This window comes from Phyllostomus discolor, chromosome 5 (genome assembly GCF_004126475.2).
Source record: "Phyllostomus discolor isolate MPI-MPIP mPhyDis1 chromosome 5, mPhyDis1.pri.v3, whole genome shotgun sequence".
Classification (NCBI taxonomy): domain Eukaryota; kingdom Metazoa; phylum Chordata; class Mammalia; order Chiroptera; family Phyllostomidae; genus Phyllostomus; species Phyllostomus discolor.
The window spans coordinates 100,425,044-100,443,766 of record NC_040907.2 but is presented as its reverse complement, the minus strand read 5'-3'; the positions used below and the strand labels follow the sequence as shown (position 1 = coordinate 100,443,766).

General features: G+C 41.9%; 1 long non-coding RNA gene across 1 annotated transcript; it reads right to left on the bottom strand.

Annotated features, from left to right (window-relative positions):
* Positions 1-10,466: 10,466 nt before the first annotated feature.
* On the bottom strand, positions 10,467-18,723 carry LOC118500456. The gene is made up of 3 exons (XR_004903014.1): positions 17,494-18,723; positions 13,720-13,723; positions 10,467-10,478 (listed from the first exon to the last, which is right to left on the bottom strand). It is a non-coding gene; the product is annotated as an uncharacterized LOC118500456 (long non-coding RNA).

The window sequence follows — 18,723 nt, the reverse complement described above, 5'->3', positions numbered from 1 at the left end:
ATGAGCAAAGGGCTTTCTGTTGTAAGGGACCATGAGAGACCTGGAAGCAAATTGACTCCAGCTCAGCATATAATAGGCAGCAGGTTCCTGCAGAAACAGGTGAAGAGAAGTCTGGATCCAATTTTTTCTTCTTGGCTCCACCAAGTATATGATGGGCAGAGGGTGTCCTGAGATAAAGGGTGAGGACAGACCTGGATGTGATTTCTTTATCTAGGCCTAGCCAGCCTGTAAGAGGGATAGGGGTTTCCTGGGGTAAGGAATGCACTAGTTAGGTAGAGTTCTCTGAGCACTTTCTGCAGGCTTTCTTCATGTGAGCATTTCCTTAGAATAGTCCTCTGGGTTCTGGTGGGATCACTTTTTATGAGACCTCTTCTGCATAGGATTTGGGAGTGCACTACTACTGAATAGATAGATTAATGTAACAGAATAGGAGATTTAGTAATAGGCCCAAATCCATAGGTCAGTGATTTTCAACCTTTTTTCTTATCTCATGGCAGAAATAAGCTTATTACTAAAATTCTGTGGCACACCAAAAAATGTTTTGCCAATCTGACAAAAATATATGTATGATTTTGATTCATTCACACCAGACAGCTATTGTTGTGTTGCTGTTGTCATTTTTTATCTAACAATCTAAAAAGACATCAGTGACCCTGACTAAATAGTCAGGTATTGCATGTTATAAAATTCTGGCAGCACATCAGTTGAAAATCACTGCCATTGGTATGTTTTGTATGATAAAGATGTCTCCTTAGATCAGTTTTAAAAATATGCATTATATAATAAATGGGGTTAGGACACGAGGTAAGCAGTGGGTAACTGATAAAAGTCTAGCAGCAGGGCTCTTTCCTGAGTCAAGAGGTGGGGCCAGGTTGGAGGCAAGGGTTGTGGTTGAGACTTGAGGCTAGAGATGGGACCAGGAGTGAGATGAGTGATCTGGCTAACCAGAAGTGATATGTGTAGGAAGCAGAGGGCCTGACCATGAGATGTGTAGCAGAGTGGTAATTGAGGGGGAGGAGAATTTAACCTGAGAGGAGAAGGTTTTTGGACATAAGGAGAGGAACATGTACCAACTTGAGCCTAAATAGATGTCTAGGATATGAAGCAAGTGGCTGGCAGACATAAGGTGAGTGTCAGCCTGGGAATAGTGGTGCTGTAATGCGATAAGCCAGAGCCCCCTAAAGGGGGAATTTATAACAGGGTCCAGAACTTGGGGTGTCTGGGAATACAGGATATCCCCATCCCCACAAGTCTGACTGGGGGATAGGACACATGGAGCAGGGCTATTGAGAGTTACTTTGCATATCAATAATAGCAGGATAGCATCATACCTATCTGCAAAAATGGTTATTTTGCATATCAACAGCAGGCTGGCTAGGGAGATGGGCATGACTTTAACCCATGATGTAACTGGGAGGCAGCTCCCCCTGGTTATAGCACCTGCAGGACAGCTTGGAGATATTTCGCTCCATGCCTCAGGTCCATGCCCACCTGGACTAACTATGGCAGCCGAGAAAGGCAGAAACTTCAGGAGTGCTGGCAGGTATAGCCGATTGTGGAAGGAGTCAGAGTTATGGAAGAAGATCTGTACCAGGATTTAAACCTAGGTGCCACAGCCATGTGGAGGCTAACCATGTGGTTTGGGGAGCAGAGATGAGGGCTCCCTTGACTACATGGCTTAGGAAGCAGGAAAGCAAGATGTAGCAGCCATGCAGAGCTCTATCTTAGCAGTTTGAAAGAATGCAGGAGAGACAATGCAGGAGAGACAATACAGGAGACAATGTAGGACTAGGGACAGGACAATGCAGGACTACGCAGGAGGACAATGAGAGACCCTGCAGGAAGAAAAGGGGTGAAAGGACTCTTGCTTGTGGACCACAAGAAGGTACCATGTAGTTTCAGATTAAGAACTAGAGATTATGGTGGCAACACAGCTGATGGTGCTGGAGATTGCAGATCTGCCAGCCAAGCACAGATTACTAGGAGGAACAGGGAGTCTAGCCAAACTACAGACTTCTATTTCTTTTTCCTAAAAGAATTTGGGCAAAGGGGGTAAGGCAGGACTGTGTGTGTGTGTGTGTGTGTGTGTGTGTGTGCGCGTGTGTGTTTTAAAGGAACTTTGGGATTCTTAATGGCAACATTCTACCATTACTCTAAACCTGTATAACTTTTGAACAAATAGTTCTTTTCCTATTCACCGAACTCTGGCATTGAGAGCCACAATTCATAACACCTGGCAGTGGGCAACGACTCCACAGCAATGGAAAGGCCCTGGGGGAGGGGGCTTGTTTCAGTAACAGTATCTGGGACACCCATGGGTTTCTCCTTTCTGTAACAGGACCAGTGTCTGAGGTGTGAGGCAAGCAATGGGGAGGAATAGAGGTGAGAGGAGGGCCAGATGTGAGGTATGGGACATGGGCCAAGGTGAACAGTTGGGGTACCAAGTGAGGCCACTGGCGGGTTGAACATGAGGTGAGCACTTCTTGTGGGACCATTTTCATGAGCACATACTCGAGAACAAACACCATATTTGGGAGTGTAGTAATTAAGGTCCCAGTTTATTTGAGTCCTGTGAAGTCCAATCTCACAGCTTATTGGGAGGAAGATCCAAGGCCTAGGCCTAGGTCTTTCAGCAATGCATGCTTTAAAATGGGGAATTTTACAAGAGTCAAAACAAATACCTGAGAGGTTTGTTCTGGGTTCAAAAGAACAAAGCTTATAAATGGCTAACCCAGGTTCACATTCCAGCCGCCCAAAGCTTAGGACTTCCCTGTATCAGAACTGCTGCAATTGCACATGAACAAGTGGATATTAGAAAAGGAGCAACTTTGGGGTCAACAATTAGAAAGCAGTTTTGCCCTAGCCAGGAAGCTCACTTGGTTAGAGCATCATCTTGATTCACCAAGGTTGAGGGTTCTATAAACCTTGTATGATTCTTGTATGTCAGAGCACATATAAGAATCAACCAATGAATGCATAAGTGAAACAACAAATCGATGTTTGTCATTCATTCTCTTTCTGAAATCAATAAAATTTTTTAAAATTTTAAAAAAGAGAAAGCAGTTTTATTCCCATCTAACAAGGGACCAGGCTGAGTAAGAAAAGGCTTCTGGTGGTGTTACCACAGCAGTCCAGGTTGTTGTTATCATTTAATTGTCCCAATGTTTTCCTCTAGTACTTTTTTGTCTGAAATGTAAATACTTTTTGTTGTTGTTGTAACTTAAACAATAAAAATTAAATTATTTCAAAATCCTATCCAAACTGGTAAAAACTGCTATCATTTTAAGCATACACCCTTCCAGACAACTCTACGTGCACATTTCCTTTCTTGTACTTTCCATGGTTCTTATACTACTACAGGTTTTTAAGAAGGATGAGAATTTTCAGTTTTTCTCCTCTAATATATGCATTTAAAACTATACATTTTTCCATAAGTATTAATATATAGTATTTTTATTTACATTTAGTTCAAATTATTTTCTAACTCCAATTGTAATTTATTTGGGGGATTCAGAAGTGTATTTCATAACTTTTAAATATTAGAAGTTTCTAGTTACCTTTTGTTCCTGATTTCCAGATTATCTGCTATGAGAAAAAAAAAACATATACTGTACTTAATGCTTTAACATTTGTTAAAACTTGCTTTATAGAACAATATAATCTCTTTTAAAAATGTTCCAAGTGTGCTTTTCTGTTGCCATCTCATGTGCATCTTGGGAAAAACTGTTGTGTATGGTGAGTTATTTGTGAATGTTGAATCTAATATTATTTAGAAGTGTACTTTATAAGTTTTAAGTATAAAGACTTTATAGTGACCTTTTGCTACTGATTTCCAGGTTAACTACAATGACAGCAAGAAAAATACTTCATAGAATTTAAACTGTTGAAGTTTTTAAAAACTTGCTTTATCGTACAATATAGTTTTAAAAATATTCCAAGTGTGCCCCTCTGCTGCCATCTCATGTGCATCTTGGGAATAACACCTTAGAGCATGTCCTCAAGAAAAGTTGTTGGGTAGAGTAGATTATCTAGGAACGTTGAGTCCAACTTGCTGCTTCATGTTATTTTTTTATAACCTTACTAAATTTTCTGAAGGGGTCTATTGTTTTCAGAAGAGGTATGCTCTAGCCCTGGCTGGTGTGGGTCAATGGATTGAGCACTGAACTGCGAAGCCAAGGTCACAAGTTCAATTCCCAGTCAGGACACATGCCTGGGTTGCAGGTCAGGTTCCCAGTGTGGGGTGTGCTAGAGGCAACCATACATTGATGTTTCTCTCCCTCTCTTTCTCTCTCCCCTCCCCTCTCTCTAAAAATAAATGAATAAAAATCTTTAAAAATATAAAAATAAAAGAGATATGCTCTATCCATGAATGAAAAAGGTGTGTCAAATCTATTATGATTATAAATTTGTCTCTTTTTCCTTGTAGCTCTGTTTTATGTAATTTGAGTTTATGTTATTAAGTCCATGTGAATTAGGAACTTCCTGGTAAATTGAACTAATTGATAATGATATACTCTTCATTTCTAGTAATGCCTTTGCCTTCAAGTCTACTTTATGTTATTATATATTGTATTTTCATTTGGTTTATGTTTGCATGATACAGAGTGGGGCAAAATTAGGTTTAGAGTTGTTCATATGGAAAATAACACAATAATTAATAAATAATAATATAAAAATAAACTGTTTCTTTTTTTTTAAGATTTTCATTTATTTATTTTTAGAGAGGGAATGGAAGGAGAGAGAGAGAGAGAGAGAAGCATCAATGTGCGGTTGCTGGGGGTTCTGGCCTGCAACCCAGGAATGTGCCCTGGCTGGGAATCAAACCTGGGACACTTTGGTTTCCAGCCCGCGCTCAATCCACTGAGCTACGCCAGCCAGGGCAAAATAAACTGTTTCTCATTGTGGGGTCATACTGGACATGGCCCATCCTCTTCCCATGAGAGTGCTGGTCAGATGGCTGCTAGCCAGAAGGAGTGTATACTGTTTTGGGAATGGATTGTAACTCCCTCCTTTTGGGAGAGGCTTCTTGTCCTGTGACTGCTTCCTGACCTCTTCTTTTTGTATGCACACACTGTGGTAATGTAGTTTAGAGTCACAAATAGGACACATGCCTCCTATGTCCAGCACTTCTTAAAACAAGTCTCAGACTCAGGGGTACAGTCCTGCATCATCGACCTGCTGCCACTGCTGGTGCTACCAGTAATGTGAGTAGTAAAGGCTACATCTCATCCATCAAATCGTACTTGTAGTTTTTTTTTTTTTGGTTTCTCTGAACAAGTAGTCAAGATCTCTGGGCTCTACCTCCTGCATTAACACACTCACACAACTATAAACCTACTTTTGCCCCAACCTGTATTTTTTTCCCCTTCAATCACTTTCAATCTCTTTTTACCTCATATTTTAGGTAATTCAGATTTTCTTCCAATTTCTGGTTTGTCTTTTTATTCTCTGAACTAAGCTATATATAGAACAACCATTATTCAGAACTGCCTGAAAATTAAGCTGAACGGAAGTCCTACAACTACTGAGTAAAGAAGAAATCACATCAAGACCGGCAGAAGGAGCAGAGATGTGGAACAGGCTGGTCCCACACCTACACGTGGTGAATAAAAATCAGGAGGGATGAATATCTTGGCTTCAGAGGTCCCCCAGTAACAAGGTGCAGGCTTAATGGGGTGTAGACTTAGAAGGGTGTAGGCTGAGAGGTCCCAGGGCCCCCCACAAGCCTCACTTGGGGACTGGGAAAAGCAACAGCACAGGGTTTTAGAGTTATTTTGCATATCGATAACAGCAGGCTAGCTTCATAGCCTGGGTAGAGCCAGGAAGATATGCATGACTTTGACCCATGATGTAGCTGAGAGGCAGCTCCCACATTACAGTGCCTGTGCAAAAGATTGGAGATGGTTGGCTCCATGACATGGGGCCATGCCTGCCCGGACTAACTATGGCCAAGAAAGGCAGAGAATAGGGAGTGTTAGCAGGTGTAGCCAATTATGGGAGGAATCAGAAATGGAGTTATGGAGGAAGATCCACACAGGGATTTAAACTCAGGTGGGGCAGCCATGCTGGGACTTAACCATGTGGTTTTGGGAGTAGAGAGGAGGCTCCCTTGACCACATGGCATAGGAAGCAGGAGAGCAAGATGTAGCAGCCATGTGGAGCTCTCTCTCTTAGTGGTTTGAAAGAATGTAGGACTCTCACCAGCCCACCATGAGGATGAGGTTTTTGTTTTGTTTTGAAGTATATTTTATTCATTATGCTATTACAGTTGTCCCATTTTTTGTCCCCTTTATTACCCTTCATCCTTCACCCCCCTCCCACCAGCACAGCCCCTGCCCTTAGTTCATGTACATGGGTAATACATATAAGTTCTTTGGCTTCTCCATTTCCTATACTATTCTTAACCTCCACCTGTCTATTTTGTAGCTACCATTTATGCTTCTTATTTGCTGTACCTTTTCCCCTATTTTTCCCCAGCCCTGCTGATAACCCTCCATATGATCTCAATTTCTGGGATTCTGTTTTGGTTCCAGTTTGCTTAACTTGTTTTGTTTTTGTTTTCCTTTTAGGTTCAGTTGTTGATAGTTGTGAGTTTGTTGTCGTTTTACTGTTCATAGTTTTGATTTTATTCTTTTCCTTAGATAAGTCCCTTTAACATTTCATATAATAAGGGCTTGGTGATGATGAGCTCCTTTAATTTGACCTTACCTGGGAAGCACTTTATCTGCCCTTCCATTCTCAATAATAGCTTTGCTGGATAGAGTAATCTTGGATGTAAGTCCTTGCCCGTCATAACTTTGAATACTTCTTTCTAGCCCCTTCTTGCCTGTTAAGTTTCTTTTGAGAAATCAGCTGATAGTCTTTCGGGAACTCCTTGGTAGGCAACTCTCTCCTTTCTTTTCAGTGCTTTTAAGATTCTCTCCTTATCTTTAATCTTGGGTAATGTAATTACCATGTGCCTTGGTGTGTGCTTCCCTGGGTCCAACTTCTTTGGGACTTCTCTGAGCTTCCTGGACTTTCTGAAAGTCTATTTCCTTTGCCAGATTGGGGATGTCACGAACCCCAACTCATGGGGTCAACAGTGTTGTAGCTGAGACAAAAGAAATTCACACAGACAACCGAATCCAGGGGAGAAAAAGGGCAGGTGGCTTCGCTTTCAAAAGGAGCCAAAAGCCTCAGTCCTTGCTTCAATGAGCTTTTATTGTCTTTCTGGGCACATTACATGAAGGTCCTCATTAACTATGCACAGGTTCGATTTAGGTGGTTACCTTTTACAGAAAACAAAGGAGAGGATGCCAGTAATCACATTACAGAAGAGGGATATTTGCAAATAAAAAGGCAAAAGTGGTTGAACCAGTTACACTCATCCTTGGAAAGTTTAGCATGGGTTTTAGGAAATTATTTTACAGTAAATGTTTTGCTGCCTCAATTCAGGGTGAGGGAGTTCTTAGCAAAAGTGAATCTCAAAGCTGCCTAGGTATATTGCAGGCCTGATTCCCCATGGGAGAACCTATCCGTGGGCGTGGGTCCTGTGCATCAGACCTTGCTTTCCACTGGGAGCTGGGCCCACGCCACGCAGAATGGTCTCCTACAGGGGAAATTCTCCTTCATTATTTTTTCAAATAAGCTTTTGTTGCGGAAAATGACTTACATGCAGGAGAGATTGCAGAGCACGATCCTTTATTACACTTGCGGGCTCAGAGGGAATCCCAAATTCTGAGGAATGAGCTCAAGCTGGAGTTTCCTTTATATGCTTGTTACACAGGCAGAAGGAGGAGAAAGGAGTGCAGCTACTAAAACGGGGATTAGTGTATAACCTTGAGGTAACTGCTTATCTGAGAATGGCTGCTGCCTGGTAACAGCTGCTGGTCAGCTCCTACCTAAGAATAGCTACTGCTCAGCTATGTCCTGTCACACTTTCAGTTTCTTGCTCTCCGTCTTCTCCTCCTGGCACCCCTATGACTCAGGTGTTGGAACATTTAAAGTTGTCCTAGAGGTTCCTAAGCCTCTCATTTTTTTTTTTTGAGTTCTTATTTCTTCATTCTGTTCTGGTTAAATGTTTATGTCTCCCTTCTGCTCCAAATTGTTGATCTGAGTCCCAGTTTCCTTCCCTTCACTGTTGGTTCCCTGTATATTTTGCTTTATTCATTTTTTATGGTCTTCACTTTTTCCTCTGTTTTGTGACCATACTCAACTATTTCTGTGAGCATCCTGACTACCAGCATTTTGACCTTTACTTCTGATAGGTTGTCTATCTGTTTGTCTTTTAGTTCTATTTTTGGAATTTTAATGTGTTCTTTTATTTGGGCCATATTTCTTCTTGGGGCACCTGTTACATTGTAGGGGGTAGAGCTTTAGGTTTTCACCAGGGCAGGGCAAACTGAGTTGCTGCATTGTGGTCCCATATGTGGGAGAGGGGTCAGAGAAGAAACAATGCTGCTTGCTCAGCTCTTGGGCAGGTTTCAATCGCTTTCCCAGCTACACACAAGCAAACTGGGCCTTTCTGGTGTTGATTCCCAGGTGGGCCAGTTTGTGTACATTGTAGGACCCTGTGGGACTCCCAATGAACACTCCTGCGAGGCTGGGAGTTTCTCCCACCACTGCAATCCCCACAGACTTTTTCAGACAGAGATTTTGAGGCTTCTTCCTGTGCTTGAACCCTGGTTTGCACAGTCTGTCTCACTCCCCCATTGTTCCTTCCAGTTTATCTGCACACAAATATGGGATTGTCAGCCACCATCTTGCCCACCCAGTCCTCCAGCTTCCACCTCGCCACGTGTCCTCTCTGCCTAGTTACCTGTCTCAGCCTCTTCTACCAGTCTAGATGAATGTTTCTTCTTTAACTCTTTGGTTGTCAGACTTCCAATCAGTTCAATTTTCTGGCAGTTCTGGTAGATTTTTGTTTTTAAATTTGTTGTTGTCTTTCTTTTGGTTTTGCGAGGAGGCAAAGTGCACCTACCTACACCTCCATCTTGGCCAGAAGTTGGGGATGAGGTTTTGGATTAAGAACGGGACTGTAGCTGAGCTATAGGCTTCTATGTATTTTCCTGAAATACGGTACCCCTGACTGGCCTGATCTGGCAAGGGGAGGCAGGACTGTGTGTGTTTGTGGGTGTATCTTCATTTCTAAAGAGAGTGGGATTTAACAGTGACATTCCACCATTACTCTAAACTTTTATCACTTTTGAATAAATAGTTCCTCTTCTTTTTACCAAACTCTGGCATTGAGAGCTACAGTTCCTAGCACAGTGGTGGTGGGCAAAGGTGAACCATAGTAAAAAAAAAATGTGGGTGAGGGGGATTCTTTCTGTAACACCCCCAGAGAAACAAAGGGTCCCAGCCCCACACCAGATCCCCCAGCACAGACAGAATTCCAATGCTAGAAAGAGAAGTCCCCATAACTTCTGACTGTAAAAACAGAGGAGACTGAGGGTGAGCAAGACAAGGACTTCTTGAGTCCCAGGTAGTTCCTCTTAAAGGACTCACACATGAACTTACTTCCCCGCTGGCCCTGCTCCAAGCTCCATCTTGGGGGCAGCAGCTTCAAAGGCACCAGAGACATTCAGAGAAATACTGAATTGTCTGGCACCAAGGCAAGAGCTGGAGGGGCAGCTTTCTCTGAGAGAAGTGCTGCCATAGGCCATTGTTCCTTCGATAAGCTCTCCCCAGACAGAGACACAGAGCTAGCAGGCCAGAGCCATATCTGAGAGTCCATCAACCAGGCTCACACTGTTTGCTCACCCCGGTGCTTCCTTGTAGCCCTGCCCTTGCCAAAAGGGCAGATAAAGAGCTTCCCAGACCAGAAAGAGCTAAAAGAGTTCATCACCACCACACCAGTATTATATGAAATGTTAAAGGGTCTTTAAGAAAAATTAAAAGTATGAACAATAAAATGGCAATAAATACATATCTATCAACAATCAAATCTAAAGAACAAAATAAACAAGGATAACAGAAACAATCATAGATGCAGAGAATGGTTCAGTGGGGGAATGGATGACCAAGGTGAAGGAATTAAAAAGTACCAATTTGTTGTTACAGAATAGTCATGGCAATGTGTAATGCATCATAGGAAATACAGTCAATAATAGTCTAATAACTGGAGTTCCAGCCAAGATGGAGGTGTAGGTAGAAACCCTTCACTTCCTCACACAACCAAATAGGAGGATAACAACCAATCTAAAATCAATAGACAACCAAACGTGCCAGGAAATCATACTACATGGAACTCCGACAACCAACCAGAAAAAATCAACCAGAAAAACCAGACCAGTAAGGCAGCAGACCTTGGGGGTGGGGCTGGCTGCCGAGCTCAGTGGGCTGCACAGGAGGGGCTGACTTAAGAGGAAAACAAAGTCAGAGCTGACTGTGGACTACAGCTGGGGTTGCTCCCAGTCTCACATGAGAGTTCAATTCTAAATGAACTATCATTTAGAATGGAAGGGCAGCGAGACTGGAAACTCCAGTCTTGTTGGGAACTACCCTGCCTGGTTTCAGGAGCTGTAACCCCCACATGGCTAAGGCTGAGCGAGACACCTTCAGACCATAGCCACTAAGGAAACAAAGCTTATCTCCCTGGCAGGAGCTCCGTTTCTGCTCCTTTAACTTCATCCATAACTGGCCCCCAATGCTTGATCAGTTAGCCAATGATGGGTAAGATTTCCCAAGGGAGGAACAACCTATGACAGGCATGATCACATGGAGGCCCTAGGGAAGGATTTGGGGGGCTACAGAGAAGGGGATGGACCCTTGCCCCTCGGCTTTGACAAAGCCTGAGTCCTCATTCTGACTGCAAGAAGTCTCCTCATTTCTTGGCTATCTTGCCCCCTCTGCCTGACTTAAGCCTGAAACAATGACAGAGGGCAGTGCAGCCTTGTGCTAGAAAGGGCAGGTTCCCAGGTAATCAGGCCTGAGAAAGAGTACATAAACTTCTGTGAAACCTGCTTTGCTAAAAATGCTCTTAATTAAATGGTAAAGACCTGAGCAGGAAATGAGTTTGTTTCCCAAAGTTTTGTAGCCTTTTAGCAATAGACCCTGACTCAGAATGAGCCCTAATAGTTCTTTGTATGTTATTTATCATTTGATCCTTACTGCCTGACAATAATTAATAATCTGTACCTGTATTCCTGTACAAATAAAACCCAATAAAAGCCTACCAAGGCAAGGGCGCAGGGCGCTCTCCTCTTGAGAGAGTTGCTAGGTTGCTCCAAGGCACCCTCCCCTTGAGAGGGTAGCCACACTGTCCCTTTTCCTCCAGCGGACTCGGCAGTCTGCATGAATGTCTCATATTTCATCCATAACACCGAGGACACTACAGGCTGATGTCCCTGTCACAGTCTCACATGAGAGTTTGCTGAAAAGTGCACTAGAGATGAGCAGGTGAGCCACACTGTTCCCTCTCTGGTCCCTCCCCCACAGGCAGTGCCACAGTGCAGCAAGGTTTGTCCTGACCAGGTGAATACCTAAGGCCCCGCCCCCTTACAACTTATCAGCTGCACTAAGACAAAGAAATATGGCCCAATTGAAAGAACAGAGCAAAGCCTCAGAAAGAGAACTAAACGAGGAGATTGCCAACCTATCTGATGAAGAATTTAAAGCCCTGGTTATCAAAATGCTCACAAAACTGACTGAGCTTGGCCAAAAAATTTAAAAAACAAATGAAGGATACCCAAAGTGAAATAAAGCAAAATATTCAGGGAACCAACAGTGACAAGAAGGAAACCAGTACTCAAAGCAACGATTTGGAGCAAAACAAAAAAATAAACATCTATCCAGAACAAAATGAAGAAACAAGAATTCAAAAAAGTGAAGAGAATCTTACAAACCTCTGGGACACTCTGAAACATTCCAATATCCGAATTATAGGAGTACCAGAAGAACAACAGCAAGAAATTGAAAACTTATCTGAACAAATAATGAAAAAAAACTTACCCAATCTGGCAAAGAAAATAGACTTCCAGGATGTCCAGGAAGCCAAGAGTACCAAAGAAGTTAAACCTAAAGAGGAACACACCAAGGCACATCATAATTACATTTTTTTTAAGATTTTTTTATTTACTTATTTTTTAAAATATATTTTATTGATTATGCTATTACAGTTGTCCCATTTCCCCCCTTCTCTCCCCTCCCCCCTGTACCCCCCTCCCACCCACATTTCCCCCCTTTAGTTCATGTCCATGTGTCATACTTATGAGTTCTTTAGCTTCTACATTTCCTGTACTATTCTTGCCCTCCCCCTATCTATTTTCAACCTACATTCTATGCTACTTATTCTCTATACCTTTTCCCCCTCTCTCCTCCTCCCACCCCCCTGCTGCTAACCCTCCATGTGCCCTCCATTTCTGTGGTTCTGTTCCTGTTCTAATTGTTTACTTAGTTTCTTTTGGTTTTGCTTTAGGTGTGGTTGTTAATATTTGTGAGTTTGCTGTCCTTTTACTATACATGTCTTTTCTTTATCTTCTTTTCTTAGATAAGTCCCTTCAGCATTTCACAAAACAAGGGCTTGGTGATGATCAACTCCTTTAACTTGACCCTATCTGAGAAGCACTTTATCTGCCCTTCCATTCTAAATGAGAGCTTTGCTGGATAGAGCAATCTGGGATGTAGGTCCTTGTCTTTCATGACTTGGAATATTTCTTTCCAGCCCCTTCTTGCCTGTAAGGTCTCTTTGGAGAAATCAGCTGACAGTCTGATGGGAACTCCTCTGTAGGTTACTGTCCCCTTATCTCTTGCTGCTTCTAGGATTCTCTCCTTCATTTTTACCTTGGCTAATGTAATTATGACGTGCCTTGGTGTGTTTCTTCTTGGGTCCAACTTCTTTGGGGCTCTCTGAGCTTCTTGGATTTCTTGGAAGACTGTTCCCTTTGCCAGATTGGGGAAGTTCTCCTTTATTATTTGTTCAAATACGTGCTCAATTTGTTGCTTTTCCCCTTCCGATTCTGGTACCCCTATAATTCGGATATTGGAACGTTTAAAGGTGTCTTGGATGCTCTTAATCTTTTCCTCAATTTTTTGAATTCTTATTTCATCATGCTTTCCTGCTTGGTTGATTCTATCTTCCTTCTGGTCCACTGTATTGTTTTGAGGCTCAGATTCCTTCCTTTCACTATTGGCTCTCCTCTGCGTATCTTCCTGCATCTCTTTTATGGTAACCTACATCCTTTCATGTAAATTGTGCCCAAAATCATCCAATTCTGTGAGCTTTCTGATCACCAGTGTTTTGAACTACGCATCTGATAGATTGGCTATTTCTTGGTTGCTCAAAAGGATGAGTCCTGGGGGACTGATCTGCTCTGTTGAAAACATATTTTTCCCCTATCTCTCCTTTTTTTTTTTTTCCTTTTTTTTTTCTTTTCCGGTCTGGTTGCTCTTGTTACGGTGGGGGGCGGAGCCTCAGGTGTTCACCGGAGCTGGGCACCCCAGTCGCTAGATTGTGATGTTATATGTGGGGGCGGGGCGGGAGTGGGAGCGGGGATGGGAGGAAACAATGGCGAAAGTTCTGGTCTCCTGGGCTCAGACCCTTCTCTGGGCTCCCGGGCTGCGAGTTCTGCCCTGGTCCACAATCGCTACTTCACTGGGTCCACCAGCCACAGCTTGTGTACTCAGGGATCACCGCTGCGTTCTTGCGCCCCGGATGGCTATCACACCGATTTCTCGCCAACCTCTCCCCAACCTCCACGGGCCCCCAACCCGCGCCAGCCCCGGCTTGTCTTCTCCTACCAGTCTGGATAAACACGTCTACTTCAACTTCTTGGCTGCCCGACTTCCATTCAGATAAATCCTCTGCCGGATCTGGGTGTTATTCTGACCGTAAATTATTGTTGTAAATTATTGTTGTTCTAATCTTGGTTGTGCGAGGAAGTACAGTGCGTCCACCTATTCCTCCATCTTGCCGGAAGTCCGATTTTTTTATTTATTTATTTTTAGAGAGGGAAGGGAGGGAGAGAGAGAGAGAGAGAGAGAGAGAGGGAGAGAGAGAGAGAGAGAAACATCAATGTGCGGTTGCTGGGGGGTCATGGCCTGCAACCCAGGCATGTACCCTGACTGGGAATCGAACCTGCGACACTTTGGTTCACAGTCCGTGCTCAATCTACTGAGCTACGCCAGCCAGGGCCCACATCATAATTACATTACCCAAGATTAAATACAAAGAGAGAATCTTGAAAGTAGCTAGAGAAAAGGAGAGAGTTAACTACAAAGGAGTGCCCATAAGGCTATCAGCTGATTTCTCAGAAGAAATCTTTCAGGCAAGAAGGGGCTGGAAAGAAGTGTTTGAAGTCATGAAAGGCAAGGACCTACATCCAAGATTACTCTATCTAGCAAAGCTATAATTTAGAATGGAAGAGCAGATAAAGTGCTTCCCAGATAAGGCCAAGTTAAAGGAGTTCATCATCACGAAGCCATCATTATATGAAATGCTAAAGGGACTTATCTAAGAAAAAAAGATAAAAAATATGAACAGTAAAATGACAACAAACTCACAACTATCAACAAATGAACCTAAAAGAAAAGAAAAACAATGAAAACAAAAACTAAGCAAACAACCACAACAGGAACAGAATCAGAGAAATGGATGTCACATGGAAGGATTTCAGTGGGGAGGGGGAAGGGAGGAAGGGGGGGAAAGGTACATGGAAGAAGAAGCATAATTAGCAGGCATAAAATAGACAGGGAGAGATAAAAATGGTATACGAAACAGAGGACTCAAAGAACTTATATGTACAACAACCCATGGACATAAACTAAGGCAGGGGGAATGTTGGAGGGTTAGGGTGGCAGGGCAGAGCAGGAATAAAGTAAGAAAAATTGGGGAAACTTATAGGATAATCAATAAAAAACACTTTAAAAATAATAGTCTAATAACTATGTATGGTATCAGATGGATGTGAGATTTATTGTTATGATCACTTATTAACTTATATAATGTCTAATCACTGGGGTTTACACCTGAAACTAATATAATAATGTAAGTCAACTGCAATTAAAAATTAAAAAATGGTTAAAAAATAAAAATTAAACAAAAAATGATACAGGAATCAGCCTGAAAGATCTTCCATTGATCAAATCTAGTACAATTCAAACATCAAAATAAATATCAGTAATAAGCAAGCATAACCCTTATAATAAGAATCCATGAATCCACAATTTTAGAATAAATAAATAAGGGAAAGGTAAGGTTTTTTCTTATAGTATAATGCTCAATAAGGGTAGGAAGAATAATGGAATTAGAAACTCCCGTAGAAGTAATCAGTATTTCAAGGAAGAATTGTCACTGGGTGCTAAAACTGGTGAGTGAAAGTTTAATGAAATGCAGGATATTTACATAGTTTCAAAGCATCTCCCTCAAATAGTCATTAATTGCAAAGGGAAACAATAGTAACTTTTCAAATGGTCAAAGTTAACATCACCAGCAATGACACATATCAACATCATATGACTCACAGTATGACACACATGGCTTTACTGATATTCCTTGCAAAAGTGCATAACCTGCAAACCCAAATTCAAGGAGAGCCTACAAAATTACTAGCCTATAATCTTCAAAAAAGTCAAGGTCACTAAAGACAAAAAGTGTCATCATCACCTCTGTTTCCTCCCATTTCCTTAGAGACATAATTTTTCTGAATCACATAAGTTTGGAGTTTGTTATATGTGACTTTTTAAGACAATAATTGTTAGAGGCTGATTGCACCCCCACCCTCAAATTCACATGTTAAATTCCCAACCCCTAGAATCTCAGAATGTGACCATGTTTGGAGAAAGGGTGTTTACAGAGGCAATCAAATTAAAATGAGGTTTCTTAATGGTGGGCCCTGATACAATATGACTGGAATCCTCATAAACAAGGGGAAATTTGGTCACTGAGACAGACATAGAGGTAACACATTGTGAAGGGACACAGGGAGAAGATGGCCATCTAAAAGCCAAGGATAGGGGCCTGGAACACATCCTTTCCTCACCACCCTCAGAAGTAACCAACTCTGCCAACACCTTGTTTTGGACTTCTAGCCTCCAGAACCATGAAACAATACATTTCTCCTGTTTAAGTCATCTTGTCTGATACTTTGTTACAGAAGCCCTAGAAAATCAATAAATTATATCATCCGATACACTAAATGTATTGAAGCTCCTCCTGACTTAAAGTACAATCAAGATTCACCAACAAGAATACCCAAATATGGTAATTTGTTTTCAAAATTTTTATAAAAACTTTAATAAATTAAAATTTAATGCTGGCTGGCTACAGTATATTCATGTGACTCTATAATGTAATAACATGTAGGTAATATTTTTGTGTGATGGAGGGAAAAGTATTGGACTGAAGGCCAGGAATCCTCAGTTCTGGTCTTTGCTCTGCCACTAACCACTTTATGGCCTTTAACAGGTACCTTTTTTTTTTTTTTAAAAGATTTTATTCATCCATTTTTAGGGAGGAAAGGGAGGGAGGGGAGAGAGAGAGAGAGAGAGAGGGAAACATCAATGTGCGGTTGCTGGGGGTTATGGCCTGCAACCCAGGAATGTACCCTGGCTGGGAATCGAACCTGGGACACTTTAGTTCCCAGCCCGCGCTCAATCCACTGAGCTACACCAGCCAGGGCCTAACAGGTACCTTATACTGTGGCCTAGATTCTTATGTTGTATTATGAGGGGGCAAGGTCTGTAGTTAAAGAGCTATAACTGAAGCTCTAAAGGCCAATAATTGAGTTTCCTGAACTAAAACTTGTACATTAACACAAGAAGGTCAGGTGTCTCTTAGGACTCTAAGTAACAGATGCATCGTATGAGGCTCTTCTAGGGATAATGTCCCACTTTAGCCACATAAGGAAGGAATGGTGGCACCATGCCAAGCTGACAAAGAAGATATTTTCACTTAGGCAAGGCTTTGTAACATCCTCAAACTATATTATGTGAGTTGTGCTGATTAACACAAAACACTCTCCAACTGGCATACAATGTGTCCAGCAACATAGCACACTGACAAGTGTCCCTATTTTCTATTTCTATAATGTGTTCAAAGTGATTTTTATTTTCTTTTTGAGATTTTCCTCTATTGTCCAGATGTTCTACAATAAACCTATGTTACTTTTACAATTGGATTTAAAAAAGTCATTAAAAAAACCCAACTGGTCATAGTTGGGCTTGTTATACTAATATAAACTTAAACATGAACTAATCAGCAGTTCATATGATGTGAAATATAAAAAAGATCCAAAATCTAAATAAAAGTATAGCTATAAGTTTATCAGCAGAGCTCGGAGTGTTCACAATCAAGTCCTATATATTCTTTAGTTTACTTATGAAAGTTAGAAAGATGGCAAATATGTTTAGAGGATTTCAATGCTCACTGTAATTAGTGACACGAGAAATAAAATAATTTTACTTTTTGATGAATGACTTTGTTGATGAGAGCCTCTAGGGAAGGGAAGCAGCCTTCACCTGGAGGTATCCTTGAGGATTTGGACATAGTGCCTCCCTGGCATAGGTACCAGGTACACCACTTTTGAAAAGCAGTGATCAGCTTGCTACCGAACTTTTATAAAAATCAAATGATAATTTATCTATGTAGGTCTTGTGAATCTCTGGCCTGATATTCCCATTTTTTGGTGGCTCAACTCAGACTCTGTGACTGACATGTAAGGGCTCACAAAACCTTGCTTGTCAAATGAAAATAGGCATCTGGGGTTTACATGAAAAAGTGGCAGCTGTCTCTCTGGGGAAACTTTTGCCTCTCACTCAGCCATTTCACTAGCCCATTGGGGCCCTCAATTCACAGATTCCCCTAAATCCTGAGCCTGGTTGGGCTAAGCTAAAACTTGGTTTCACTGGACTGCAGCAGCTGTTCAACCTCAGTACCAGCTTTGCAATACTGAAAACAGACAGCACCTCCACTCAGGAAAGAACTTAAGGCCCTTCTCAGATATTTAGTTAATACCTGCCTTGATGAACCTTGCTCTGTGTTTACTGACTCTTGGGCTTTTGCTAGTGACCTCACTATTTGATCTGCTGCTTTAAAAAAAATTACAGACTAGCTGATTAAAGAAAATTGTCTCGAGGTGTGAACTGTGGAAACAAATTATAGTTGCTGACTAAACTTTCTGGGCCCTCATGTAGATGCCCAAAGGAAAGACCCATTCTCTGATGAGACTGACTGGAATCAAGCTGCTACTTGAGGCTGCACTTAAGTTGCTCAGCACTTTAGTTGCTAAAGTCTTGTTGCCTGGATCTATCATCACATCCCACAAGACAACACTTCCACCATCACAGAAAAAAAACAGAAAGTGAAGGGCTCTGTTACTGTAGACATTGCTGTTGCATTGCAGACTTGTGACTCCTACCCAAAGTCAGTTTGGTCTCTCCTGGTGACTGACCATTGACCCCCTCCCCCCAGAGCTATTTATTGTTGGTGCCTCATCACTTATTCAGGTTACAATGCTATTGTTTTAGTCAGTCCAATTAGTCAACTGCAGTTACACTCTTGAGGCCCCTGAAACTAATGTGTCATGTGTTTGGTTTTCTGGAAAATTTGCAATGAGACCAGATTACACCTTTTATCAAAAAAGCTATTCAACAGTGGAGTGATAAGGTATTCAACGGTCCTTCTATACTCCCTGCCATCTGCATATGGTATTGTTAAGCACTGAAATAACCTCCATAAAGAGCAACTTAAAAGTGTTTATGACCAGGAGGTCTGCACACCTCACAAAGGCAGTTGGTCACTAAATG